Here is a 13,741-nt window from a genome sequence, read left to right on the forward strand (position 1 = left end):
GCTCTCAGCAGCGCAGTGATAAGGTTACATCAAAACGGCCGTTCGCATCTGAACATGCCAAAATAAAAACACCCTGAGGTATGAACGGCACGAAGCGCCACAACATGCGGCTCGAAGCAGGCACTAGCGTAGCAACCACTCACGCCGAAGAGCTATTCCATCTTCTGCTATCATCATAATAATGTGCCGCCTCGTCGTTGAGACGGCTCGTTCGGGACGCTGAGAGCGTGACTGCTCCCAGCGTTCCCGCCACCTGCGAGCACACACGGTCAGGACACGCCGCCGGCTTTTCTTGTAATGGGACTAGTGAAGGAGTAGTAAAAGGCAAGTACATCTCAAGCTCTTATTTCATGTCGTTTTTCCTGGCGACTTTGCTGCAGCTGCTCCTGGGTTTTTTTTAAAAAAGATTCCTACTACGGGCCAACGCACGTCGATCAGACGTACCTTATGTCGGAGATTTCGATGGAGAGCGAGACATCCCTGAGCGGCCTCGAGGACGTGCTCATCGGAGCCGGGAGTGGCGAGCAGCCTCCCGCGACGCTGCCGGACGCCATGTTCCCCTCGCCGGCCCTCAACCCCATCGACAAGCCGTACTCGATGCAGATGTCCTACTTCAGCAACAACGAGCGCGAGTGTCTGGGCGGCGGCTCCAACTGACGGTGCCAGGGCGCCGCGCCGCCGCCGCGCCGCCACCGCAGCCATCGCCATTCCGCGGCAGTCCGGCACCCCCCGCTGTAGAGCGCACGCATACGGCGGGCGTGTTGTGGTGCGCAGGCCACTGCGTGCGCGGCCAATGTACAGTGCACCTTTTCAAACCGGCTTCGCTGCGCTATGTCCACCCACGGAACAGTGGCCATTGGTCAGGCAAGCACGATACACGCCAAGGAATTACAACTACACGTGGTCTCAGCTCAGGTCGGGAAAGTCATTGTAATGATTGATGCTGCGTCCTGGGTCGATTTCAGTTGCTGAACTTTGGTGCAGTTCATCCATTTTGCCCCCAACTCATGTAGTGCTTGCTTCAGCCAAGCCTACTGTCCAGTGCGGTTTTCGTTAGGGAATACAGGAAGCTGGATATGGAATGACGTGTCCTTAACCACAAACGGTCGCGTACCATTCTCGCACGTGCAAGTCACGATGAAAACTCCTCGTGTATCGGTTACATTTCAAAATATGTGCTCCAAAAGGCCTTTTTTCTCCCTGCCCGAGGAGTGCCTCTGTATTTAGTAATTAGATAGCAAGACCACTGCTGTATAATTCGCCTTCGTGTAAGGCCTTGCGGAAATGTGCGTACTAGGCGGCGCATTATTGCATTCTTATGACTACGCTCGGCGAACGCATGTTGAAAAGGTGCATTATGAACTCGGCGGAAATGAAGCGAGAGGCCGGACCAGGGCAAGTGGCGCTCCTGTGATGCAAACGACTGTGTGAAACGCTGTTCACCTGCTTACTCCTACTAACGGTAGTCGGCACGTTCGTTCCTGCAGCCGCGGTCGCGCGTCGCACTTATTTCAAATATACTGGGGATCAAAATGGTAAAACTAGGTCGAGATTCACAAAGGTTTTTCCACGTATTCGTCCGCAAGAGCGGCTTATGATTGGTCGCTGCCTTAGCCACAGTTTGGTAGCTGTTGCAGTTGGGTTGTCCCACTACCCGAATTATTACCGATGCCACATAGGCAACAGCATGGCAGTGGACGCTCAGCGCCTTGAGTTATTAACGACATTGCTCATCGACTCACAACTGGCCAGCAGAGAGACTGTGGTCATTAATTGGCTGATCCAGTCTGCGGAAACACACAGATAACTTTTTGAATTTTTGCTGTTTTCCACTATACGCATAAAAACCATTTCTCATTTGCGCGATGCCCTAAAGTCTGGCTTATTTCTCTATGAGACATTTGGTTGATTTTAAAAATGAAAGTAAATCCAATACAGCGATTTGGCTGTCTGTTAACAAAAGCTAATCATGGCCTTTGATTATGCTGGTTTGCTGGTCCTATTTAAAGTCTAAAATAATCTGAAATGAAGTTCAAGTAGTAAGCGAAAATGAATTATTTTTCGTTTCTTTGCGAAATGGAACGGTGCACAGAGTTGCCGAATTTCTTGAGAGCACGGCAATTCTTAGCTTCTAGTCAGCATCAGTTTGCTCATCTAAGTGATTCGAATGAAAATTAAATGATTACTTGTAGAGGAAAAACCAAACGGATTCATTTCCCAAATCCTATTGTGTATTTCAGCTTCGGCTATAGTTTGTTGCACCTGTCTGGTCTCTATCTATACATTTTATTTTCTTCCACTAAACATCCATGTCTGTCACTCAGACATGGATTACACTGTCTGCAGAAGCACCGTGACGGCCACTTCAATATTCTTTCTGACATCCTTGGCAGCGGCCACTCCGTGCATTCACTGTTTTTCATGGCGAGCAGAAGGCAGCAAGACGGTGTTCTTGACAGCGCAAGAAAATTGTGAACAAGGCCGAGCACCCACGTTTCGACAAGTGGACGCCAAGACGAAGCCTTGTCGAAACGTTGGTAGCAGACTGAGGCTATCCCTCACCCATTGCTCACTTTGTTTCGTTTTTCTTTAAGTGCAGGTCAGGATTTGCACTTAGTCCAAGAAAAGGCATACTGTGCTCCCTCTCACGATCTGCTGTCATGGAGGATTGCGAGCGGTTACAAGTGTCCCGGTATCACGCGCTTCCTGGTCAGCCACAGAGGTCTGTCACCTTACACTTGCAGCATCCACTCAACCCACAATGGGCTATACAGACCGATGGCACAACCGCGCTCGGCAGCATAAGCAAAAACTGACTGTTGGTTATTTGTCCTACAGTCTTGAACGTGACAACAGAAGTGAGCACAGAATATCTTTCCCTATCCATCATTTTACTGTAAGAAAGCGGGATGGGCCAGGTGCACATTTTTTCCTATGAGAACGTGTTTTCGGTCCAACACTAGTCACTGGACTTGTCATACAAATCGAGCGCGCAAACCTAAAAAACGTAAGCGCCAAGCACGGAACGCAAGCCGGGCGTCCGACGACTAACGGCCGTAGTACTAAATTTCAAACCCTGCCGGCCTCGCCTTTAGTTTACCACGAACGTCCTCTTTGTGGCGCCATTTCTGCAGATGTTTGAGCAGATGACCTGACGTCTCCTACCCTCTCTTGCTTGGCACCGCGCCTAGTATTCCGACGTCCATGATTTGCAAGAAAATGCTTCAGGAAGGAGTAGTTCTCTCCATCTACTCAGCTGTTGCCTCCTGAGCGCCGTTTCTTTCGTGCTCTTCGCTTCATTTCCGCCGCCGCCGGAAGCTGTCGTCGGGCTCGTGTGTACGCGCGCAAGGAAGCGCGAGTGTGTGTGCGTGTGCGTGTGCGTGTGCGTGTGCGTGTGTGCGCGCGCGCGAGTGTTTATCTACTGCATACATGTGAGTCAGGACGGAACCTTCTTGCTTTCCACAAAATATACGGGCACCTGTGCAGCGCAGGCAGCCGCCTTAGCGCAACCTCTTACAGAAGACTTAGCTGCGCTGTTTCAATGTACCTGCGCAATAATATTGACGGAGAGGCACGGGAATATGTTGAAGGGCTCCCACATCTGTGTTCGCGTCCTCCGCATCTCGGGAACTACTGTCTGTTTTAAGCTCCATGAGTGCATTTTAGTTGAGCTTTCTCTGCGTCTGGGAATGCCAGCTACTGATTCCGGCATTGCAATTGAAATTTCCCAGTGTCGCTGTGTCTGCTCCAGGGCACAAAAATGGCTGCACTGGAGCCCACGTCTGAAGAGCATACCTGCTCACATCTCTGAACTCGGCATTTAAGTTGTCCGTGCAGACACTTACAGAGCTGAGGTTCCATTTAGAACAAATAAATTATTCCTGATCTGCGACTGCGGCCCCAGCCTATATCCGAGCTGAAAAGATGACAGAAAGGAGCTCCAAATGCCATAGAACTGAGCATTCCAGTACCAACCTGCTCGTTTCATATAAGGTTCAACTGATGGTGATTGGAGAACATATTAACCCCAATGTGCCGCACCGAAGCCATGAGCGGAATGACGCGACGAGATCACAACTTGCTGCCACACTGAGAGCAGCTGTTCGAGTTTCAGGTCCTCATGTGAGACTATGTTCAAGGGTGCGCTATCATCGCCATGCGTTGAACAAATTCTGCAACCAGGACAAAAATGGGTAGTTTTTTGACTGCCCTTTCTCGCAGTGTGACTTGCCTTCTAAAGCCTCAAAATTGAAACCAGTATCTTGTAGCGCCCAGCGGCTCTACTTTCTCATACGGCCGCTTTGTTGACCTGCCAGCGCAGAAACCTTCGGGAAATTGTGTTCGCAATGACGACGCGCTGCTTTTTCACGTGAAAGTCTGGCTTTCAAAGCATTTTAATGGCTGATTTTAAATAGTCGACAGTTGAGGTTCTTATTATAATTGGGATGGCAATTGCAAGTGCAAAATTTTTTTTTCTGAGACTCTCATACACAAAGGCGGGCTTGCAAGGCTTCCAGATGCTTGGTACGCACATCGGAAGGTTGATACATCCGAGGAAAAACTTACCTCATCGGATATCACGCTGTGACCTAATAAATGTATATGGCCCGAACAACTAGGCCTGCTTCGGGCGTGCCCTAGATGAGCCCTCTAGGACCTTCAGTTGTGCACACGCTTTTTCGCTGCCTTTTGTGCGAGCTGCTGACGTAAAAATCGTCTTTAACCCTACCCCGACACCAGTTTTTTTTTTCATTCCTCCTCGCGCACAACAATGTGCTGGTTGGGCACTATGGGCTTTCTGCCCGCTGCCAATGAGCCCAAATTTATCTCAAGCTCTTGCCGCGCTCAGTACAAAATCTTTTTTCGTTTATTTTTCTTACAAGAAATCCGCACTTCTGACAATAATTTGTTTTGCAGTAGTCATTTATTTCGCCTCTTTAGTGCTCCTTGAACCTTTCAGATACGTGGCATCTTAAACGGAGGACTTTTCTTAGTGCTGTGCTGAACAAAAAGGTGGCCTTACTGGCTTCTTATGTGTTTTATCCTCTTAAGCGCATTTGTTGAATATTGGTTTAATCACGTGACCACTTCTTGTAAAAAATTTCGTGACTAAAGGAAATGTCGCGTTTAGCGCGCCAACGTTTCCACGGTTGTATGACCCTGGTGGGCATGTGCTTAATACGCCTCGGCTCCTGGAGACTGTGTCACTGTGGTATCACGAGTGCAAAGCAAGGCCTGCATTGACAGGTTCCCCTCAAGCAGGAGCAAGATCTTTACTTTTTGTGCCTTTTGTATATTTTTGTGAGTTGCGCTGAGGGACAGATTTAGACGCATTGGGAATAATGTTGCGAGTTGCTCTCGCCTTTAATCTCAGGGCATCTTATCCACCCACAATCAGAATATTAAAAGTAATCTCATCTGAAGGCGAGAAGAAATATGTATGGCTGTTTTTCTTAGGAAGATATTTGCTTGAATATGTGTTTTTGTAATAATAAATAACAAACCACGCAAACGATATACAGCATTACGATTACAATAACTACCATGACAATATAGCATATTCGACTTTCGGATGCCACGATTTCACCTTTCAAGTGCACATATTGTGATGCCGGGTTCACTAAGCTGATACCAAATGATATACTTAGCACATGAGAGCACGAAACCCTCGGCATTGTCATCATCAGCTGCTTTCTATGAAAGGAAATGATCGTTCGCTGCTTTTCTCCATGTGATGTGTACAATCGTGGCGGGAAAGTACCCGCCTCTTGTTTTCTATGGCCTATAAAATTATTCTTCATATCACGCGTCTTTCGCGAAACAAAGGTTATATATATATATATATATATATATATATATATATATATATATATATATATATATATATATATATATATATATATATATATATATATATATATATAGCAGACAAGGTTAAGGAAATGAGGGACTCGTTTTTGAAAAACATATGAAGGGAGCCAACAGTCACCGAAACCAAGGTGCATAGGAGAATGTTTTCTTTATTATAAGAAAACATTCCCCTATGCACCTTGGTTTCGGTGACTGTTGGCTCCCTTCATATACATATATATATATATATATAGATTTAAAAGAAGTGGGCACTTCTACAAAGACATTTATTTATCGAAGTTTCGACCGCGGTGCGGTCTTCTTCAGGACTGTCTGGACTTCAGGACAGTCCTGAAGAAGACCGCACCGCGGTCGAAACGTTGATAAATAAAAGTGTCTTTGTAGAAGTGCCCACTTCTCTTAAATCTTTATTCTGCGGAGCCAACGCAACCTACGTTCGTAACACACACACATATATATATATATATATATATATATATATATATATATATATATATATATATATATATATATATATTAACCATGTAGGCACGCAAGAAACTAATAAAAAAATAAACTGCCTACATCCGACTTCGAGGTTGCAACGAAAGGACTAAGTAGAATTAGGTTCGCTGGGGGTGAAAAAATGCATTCGGCATTTTTTCTCGCCGACAAGTTGGCTGATTATTTTTTACTCACGAAGATGTGACCCTTCACGCTCTGTTCTGCCACGGAGCCTTAGCCGGTATTGTTTTAGCAGCAACACTGCAACGCGGCCTTGAAGTGTTCCCTGTGCTTAGAGCCCCGCACAGAACAAGAAATCGCATCGTGAGTGTCACATGTGTACACGACCGGCGGGTTTTCTACCAAAGTCACCTGAAAAGAAACATGGGAAGTGCGATCCTAGTCATGAGTTTTTTTTTTTCAGGAAGCCTCCGCTGGTTTTATTTTTCTTGCTCTTTTTGCCTCGTAATAAAACAGACACTTCAGTCATGGCTCATTTCACTTCACCGGCAACTGTACTGTCCACAACCGACGCGAATGGAGTAAAAATGTGCAGCAACCACAGGACAAAGTGTTCAATTGATCATAAATAGAGCATGTGGTATGCGGAAAAGAAGAGAGCATCATGTGTCATTTAGTCGTTACATGCCAAAAAATGGTACATTGTACAAACTCAACAGCGGGCCCGCACTTTCTAACTAAGCGTGCTAAGCTACTGCCACACTGTCCTTGACAGAGCTGTGGTGCTTCGTTGTAAAGAGAGCCTAAGGGTGCGTTTCAGCGTAAACACTCAAACCGTGGAGCTTTATACACAGTGTACTTCTGGCACCAGCCCATATTTACGAGCTGCGCGCGCACAAGACAAGCGTCTCCGTGCCTTTGCCTGCCGCTTCACCTGTTGTCGTCGCTAGCCAGCTAGAGCAGTAGCCACCCCTGCAGGGCTCTACAGCTCGAGGCAGTATGCTAACACAAGCTCTGGACTGCAGGACGCGAGTGACGGCGACACAAGAGATAGACAGAAGCGGAACGAACGAGCAGTGTGGGGAGGCAGCTTCTACTGCCGTCACGATCCGCACTCTTTGTCTTATCGCAACTTGGATGTGTTACACACCTCGCGTGAGCTCATCAGTGTATGAATTCTCGCAGAAAATTTCTTCCTTTGTATGCGATAAGCTGCACGGGCAGACAACTTTCCAGAAGGTGAATGGTATGCCTGTTTTCCGAAGGGTCGTGACTTTCCAAACAACTTCATGTCCACATGCCTTGTCCTGACGGTCTAAAAACACAGAAAACAAAAGGTTCGACCGCACAGCAAGGCAATGGCACAAAAAGTAATAAAAATACCCGACAGGTATAAACAACTTTAAACAAAATGGCAGCACACAATGCATCCCCATAAACATCATGGAAGAATGCTACCATAACTCCAGCTCACCCCAACTGCTCATATTAGTAGAAACCAACTTCCATAAACCTTTGGACAACCTATTCCACAAAACTACGATTGACAGCATCATCCAAACGAACAGTCAATGATTAGGCGACCGAATCAAGTAGGTTCCAGAGATTAAGACAAACAAGAGGATACGCGATACAACAAAGGTACCAATTCATTTACTCCGCACTTCGTGAAAAAGAAAACCACACAAGGGTTAGTGATATCTTTAGAGCTGTTAAACACAGACATTCTCTTTCTACCCAAAACCATAAACGAAGATCCCTATCTTAAATGTACAGATTGATATACAGGAACCTGGACAGCCCGGGCACACCAAACCTAACCATTCAGAGAGGTTTTCACCTATGAGGCTGAAACAAGGAGTCTTATCAAAACGGTTTAACTTAAGGACTATGCCGCAAGCTATGGAAAGAAAAATGATAGGATTAGCGTTAAGAGACCGGAAGCGGGACGAGTTGTTCAGGTATCAAACACGGGTTAATGACATCCTAGTACAAATCAAGAGGACGAAATGGGCTTGGGCAGGGCCTGTAATGCGAAGGCAAGATGAGCAATGGTCCTGAAGGGTACAGAGTGGGTTGCAAGGAAAGGGAAGCGTATCAGAAGTCGGCAGAAATTTAAGTGGGCGGAGGAGGTTAAGAAGTTAGCAACGATCAATTATAGCAATTTGGGACCAAACATTTTGAAAATTACAATATTTTAACAGACGTTTATGGTAATATTGAAGGTAATGGTCGATTCTTCTGATATGTAGCAAAATCTTTCTTTTAAAGTGTTTCCATCACTCACATCCAACAGTTAAGGCTCTTATAAAAAACCAATAGGGAACGCTTTGGATGACAGAAAAAAATGTTAATAGAAAAAAATTCAAGACTGCCGTCGGGTGATCTGTAGATATATTGATTGCTATAGTGAAATGTTACATTATGTGAAAAAATTGTGTTCATAAATGGTTTCCCGCTCAAGAATGCTTTTGTCCAGAATTGCTTTGTATGAGGGGGGCCGCAGCAGGCACAAGAGAGAGTTAATTGGAGAGGTAAGAATATAGGATTACAGGAATACAGAAATTTTATTGCAAGAGATGCCTTTGTCCTGCATTAGGCAAAGTCAGGCTGATGATGATAATGATGACGAGACGAAATGCCATCATCTATTCCTCATTTAAGATGTCATGAAATTCTCCACAGGTAAAGCGGAACGCATAGCGATCATAGATCTCCATGAAGAAGGGTCGAGTAACGATGAGATATGGACGAACTTCCAGTAGAAAACACTTACTTGCAAAATAAGCTCCGTACGCGCATCCTTTTATTCACATAGTCGTCAAACTCTCCCAATGGTTTAGAAAGGCACTACCATTATTATGTGTTTATAATTGATAGTTAAACCGATTAAAAAACATGCAGTAAAAGAACACGATCTCGATAGAATAACAAAACAGCTGCGTATGTCGAAATGACGGAGGCCTGTTTATGACTCCTAAATTTGAGCAAAAATAAAAACAGGGGCCACATTTGAGAAAATTCTTGCAAACAAGCCATGCATGCACTTGGCACCACCACATGGGGAACGGTGCTTCACAGCATCCCAATCGAGAGAAAATACAAGAGCCCAAGAAACACGGAAAATTCCTGAGTTGGCAAGATAATATTGTCACGAAGTCGACGAAGCTGGCCGTGGCGCGGTACGGAGCGCTCACGCTAGGCCAGCAACCATTAAAATTATTTCACTGCCATCCTTCATCTATCCTCATTCTTCAGCTGGTCGCCGCGTAACAATATTAGTCACATCCTAGCTGACTTCTTGTCTTTCGGCAAACCCCGTAGGAAACTAAAAGCAACATCACTCCCAAACCCCACTAAGAAAACTTAAACGAAACTTACGCTTGAAGAGAATTTAAATCAAGGCATATATCAAAACCGGAACACCTCCCACACTACAGAGTTATAAGCATGAAAGACAGCATGATTATAGCAGTTGTGAACGAGTGAGCACGCGCCGTAAGATATAACTCGGGCATCAACTTTCTGAATAATTTCATGTTTATTTAGAAATACTACAGGCTGCCTATGGAGGAGAGGATTACAATCGCTGCAAAATCAATGTATAAAAGATTTTACCTTAAGAAAATTGGAAAACCGGCCTCATCAAAACCGAAAATAATTTTACCACCACAAAAGAAATAGCATTCTATATGCACCATATGCTTTGTATACCATTCCAAAAACAAAACCACAACTTCAAACAACAACTATTCACCATCATTGACAGCGCTAACGAAGCCGTACCAAATTACAATCAGGGAATCTCAGCCACACCAAATATGTACAAAATACCCTGCATTTAAAATAAACAGAGTGAACATAGAGTGGACGCTAGCCTTTTTTTTTCGGTGGGCGCACGAAGCGAGCGGACGTATTTTTTTAGCTCTCTGCTCATTCGGACGCTGGGCCTAAGGCTTCGCGGCGTTGCGGGGTCTCCCCATGGAGGCCACAGACACCGCGAACGAGCGAAGGCCTGTGTTCGGTGGTGACAATGAGCAACGCTGGGCAGGCCGCTCACGATCACGGAGACGAACGCCATCCAGAGCAAGGTCGTCCAGCATCATTCGGCGAATGCAGGCCGAGATCGCTGATCTGCGGGACACGGTGAGGTGCCTGACGGCGGCGCTCATCACCACCTCGGAGAACCTCGAGTCCGTCATCGGGACCTTGGACGTGTCGCCGGCGGACCCACGCGTTCTAGCCTTGAGGGACGCCATGGCGCTCGCTCACCAGACGCAGAACTCCATGGCGGCTCCCTCCCCGCCATTTCTGGCCACCCCTGCGCTTCCTGCCGCCATTGCTACACCTGGGGAACCGGCTGTGATGCCCTCTCCCCCTGATACTGCTGCTCCGGGCTCACCGCGAACACCTGCAGCCGAGGAGAGCATGTGCACCCCCAATTGACGAGTCTGCTCTCCGGAAACGGCAACGCTCAACGGGGTCCGAGGAGGAGAGGGACTCGGAAACCAAAAGGGACATCGCGGTGGCCAAGCGGGAAACTCGAAGCCCCCCACCGTCACTGTTCGCTCTCCCTCCACACTCGAAGGAGTTCCAGAAGAGGGCAAATACGGGCTGGTTGGTACATGTTTTACGAATTGGAAAAACAGCGCAATCAAAGACGAGAGACAAGAGAAGCACAAAACACTAGCGCTGCTAACAACCAAACGGTTTATTGCTACAGGTGAGGCAGCATATAAAGTAAATGGCACGAGTAACTACACAAAAAAGCATGAGAGAAAGATACCGCACAACCACACAACTTGACTAAAAAAAGGGGGACGTCACTGATTAAGATACGCAAGTTCCTTTGATAGTAGATTTATCGATGGGCTGCTGATACAGGTGTTACCGAGCTTTCTGATATGGCAAGCCTCCGAAATGAGCCTTGTGGTCTCTTCTTTATAACGGGCGATGATAGTGGTCCTATTGAGGTGCGCTTCGCAATCATCACACTCAGCACAGTGCACAGCAAGATGGTTTCTGCGAGACTTGTTCTCTATATCTTTTGCATGTTCACGCAGTCTATCATTGATGCACCGTACCGTCTCACCGATGTACAAACTGCCACAAGAGGTCGGGATCTTGTAAACGACACCAACACGACACTGAACGAACTTCCGCTTATGCCTCTTCTGGCAGCCTTTTCTGCTTCTATCCTCACAAACACGCTTGCACAATCCGCTAAGTTTATTCCTGGCTGAAAAAACCAGCCTAATGCCTTCTTTGCTCGCTATCTTCTTTAGATTGTGCGAAACTTTGTGCACATACGGGATGCACACTGTTCTTTTTCTTTCTGCCAGACCCGCATCGGTGCCTTGATCTTTCGCAGACTACATTCTGCAAGCAGGGACTCAGCAACATTTGACACTATCTTCGTGGGGTATCCTGCTGCAGATAGCCTGTTCACCTGTGCGTGGAAACTGCCTTTTGTCTGATGCAAACATGATCTTTGCAGTGCGGCTCTTAGGCATGCCCTAGCGATACCGCGCTTAACAATCTTCGAGTGAGCTGACCGGAAAGGGAGAAGGCTCTTTCAGGACCGCGGCGAGTATGCTCAACAAATATGGTTGTTCGGAATTGTCAGTTCTATGTCTAAAAACCTGGGCCTATTATTAGAGGGGAGCTCTGAAGTAAATTGGAGGTCATTAAGTTCATAACAGAACACGTCAAAAATCTCTGCAACCATTTGCTGTGCGTCATAAGTGCGATATAAAATTAGAAAGTCATCAACATATCGCATTATCTTAACAAGGGGCGCGTCATTGAGCTTAGTTCGAAGACGCCTGTCATAACTTGCTAGAAGTAAATCGCTTAGTACAGGAGCGATGCTCGAGCCAATGCAGACTCCTTGTTTTTGGATAAAAAACTTGCTGTCTATAGTGACAAAGGTTGATCTCATGTAAAAACTTAGCAATCCTAAAAACCTGCTAACGTCCATTCCACATGCGTTTTGGAATTTTGTTACGCCAAAGCGGTCGATGCAAAGGCTGACTTCCGCGGTCACAGAGCGCTGAGGCAAGGAATAGTAATGGTCCTTCACGTCAATCGAGAAAGCGCTTACATGTGGTGGGCACTCTTCCCGAAGGAAGTCTGAAACAGTCTCGGGCTTCCTGATGAGGAATGGGTCGTCCACCTCCAGGTGAGAAAGGCACTTCTGCAAGAAAACAGCGACTTCACGTTGCCACGTGCCTCTCTCAGACACGATTGCGCGGAATGGGCACGGATCCTTGTGTGTCTTCGCACTGAAGAACATAGAAAGGCAGGTTCCTTTCGGTGCCCCTACAGACGAAGCCAGCCTCGAGAGGCCGTCTTGTTCACAAAGCTGAACCGCTTTTTCTTGAACTTTGGCAGGTTTGACGGACTTTAATTCCCTGAAGTTGGCTTGGACTGCTTCTTGAGCTGTTTCTTTGTACAGGCCATTAGACACGATGACAAAGCCACCTTCCTTGTCTGACTGTAGCAGCTTCACCTTTGCATCTCTGAGGGCTTCCGCAGCGGAGGTGAGAAGACGTGTGTTTCATTTCTTGAAAGGAAACACGTTTGAAAGGAAACACACAGCCGGTCACTGGTGACATAGGCGGCTGCTTCGCAGCAGCCACAGCTGAAGTTCCGGTTGGCGCTTCTGAAACGGGTCTCTCCAAGGTAGGCGGTGAGCTGCTTTCACTAGCGGTGTCATTTGTCTCTTCCGGCTCACAGCCGGTCACTGGTGACATAGGCGGCTGCTTCGCAGCAGCCACAGCTGAAGTTCCGGTTGGCGCTTCTAAAACTGGTCTCTCCAAGGTAGGCGGTGAGCTGCTTTCTCTAGCGGTGTCATTTGTATCACTCCTTTCCCCCCACTCCCAGATAGATGCAGAAGCTCGTGGCATCCTTGACAACTTTGAAGCGTTCCACGTATTTCCATCATCAAGTTGGAAGGACGATTGCCCCTGCTTTCTTATCACTTTTCTTGGGCGGCTAAAAGCCAGGTCACCTTTAAAAGCCGTTTGTCTGCGTACTCGTACAAGGTCACCAACATTCACTTTGGTTTCCCTTGCGGCCCTGCGAGCGTCTGTGTATAGTTTACTGGATTGCTGCTTTTGCTTCACCCGCTCGCGTAGGCGGTGGAGCTCTGAAGTAGGGTCGGTTGCAAATATTGCTGACGGATACCCAACGACATCGAGCCGAGTCCTTGGTAGACGTCCATGCAGGAGAAGTGCTGGAGCAACTGCAGTTGTGGCATGCGGCGTACAACGGTAAATGCCCAAGATTTCTGTTACCGTTTGGCGTAAGGGACGCTGCTCGAGTGTAGCCACTTGAACAAAGCTTTTAAAAACTCTGTTGAATCATTCTACCTGTCCGTTTGCTTGCGGATAGTATACGGACGAATGCCGCAAGCGGATGCCGC

This window comes from Amblyomma americanum, chromosome 1 (assembly GCF_052857255.1).
Source record: "Amblyomma americanum isolate KBUSLIRL-KWMA chromosome 1, ASM5285725v1, whole genome shotgun sequence".
Taxonomy (NCBI): domain Eukaryota; kingdom Metazoa; phylum Arthropoda; class Arachnida; order Ixodida; family Ixodidae; genus Amblyomma; species Amblyomma americanum.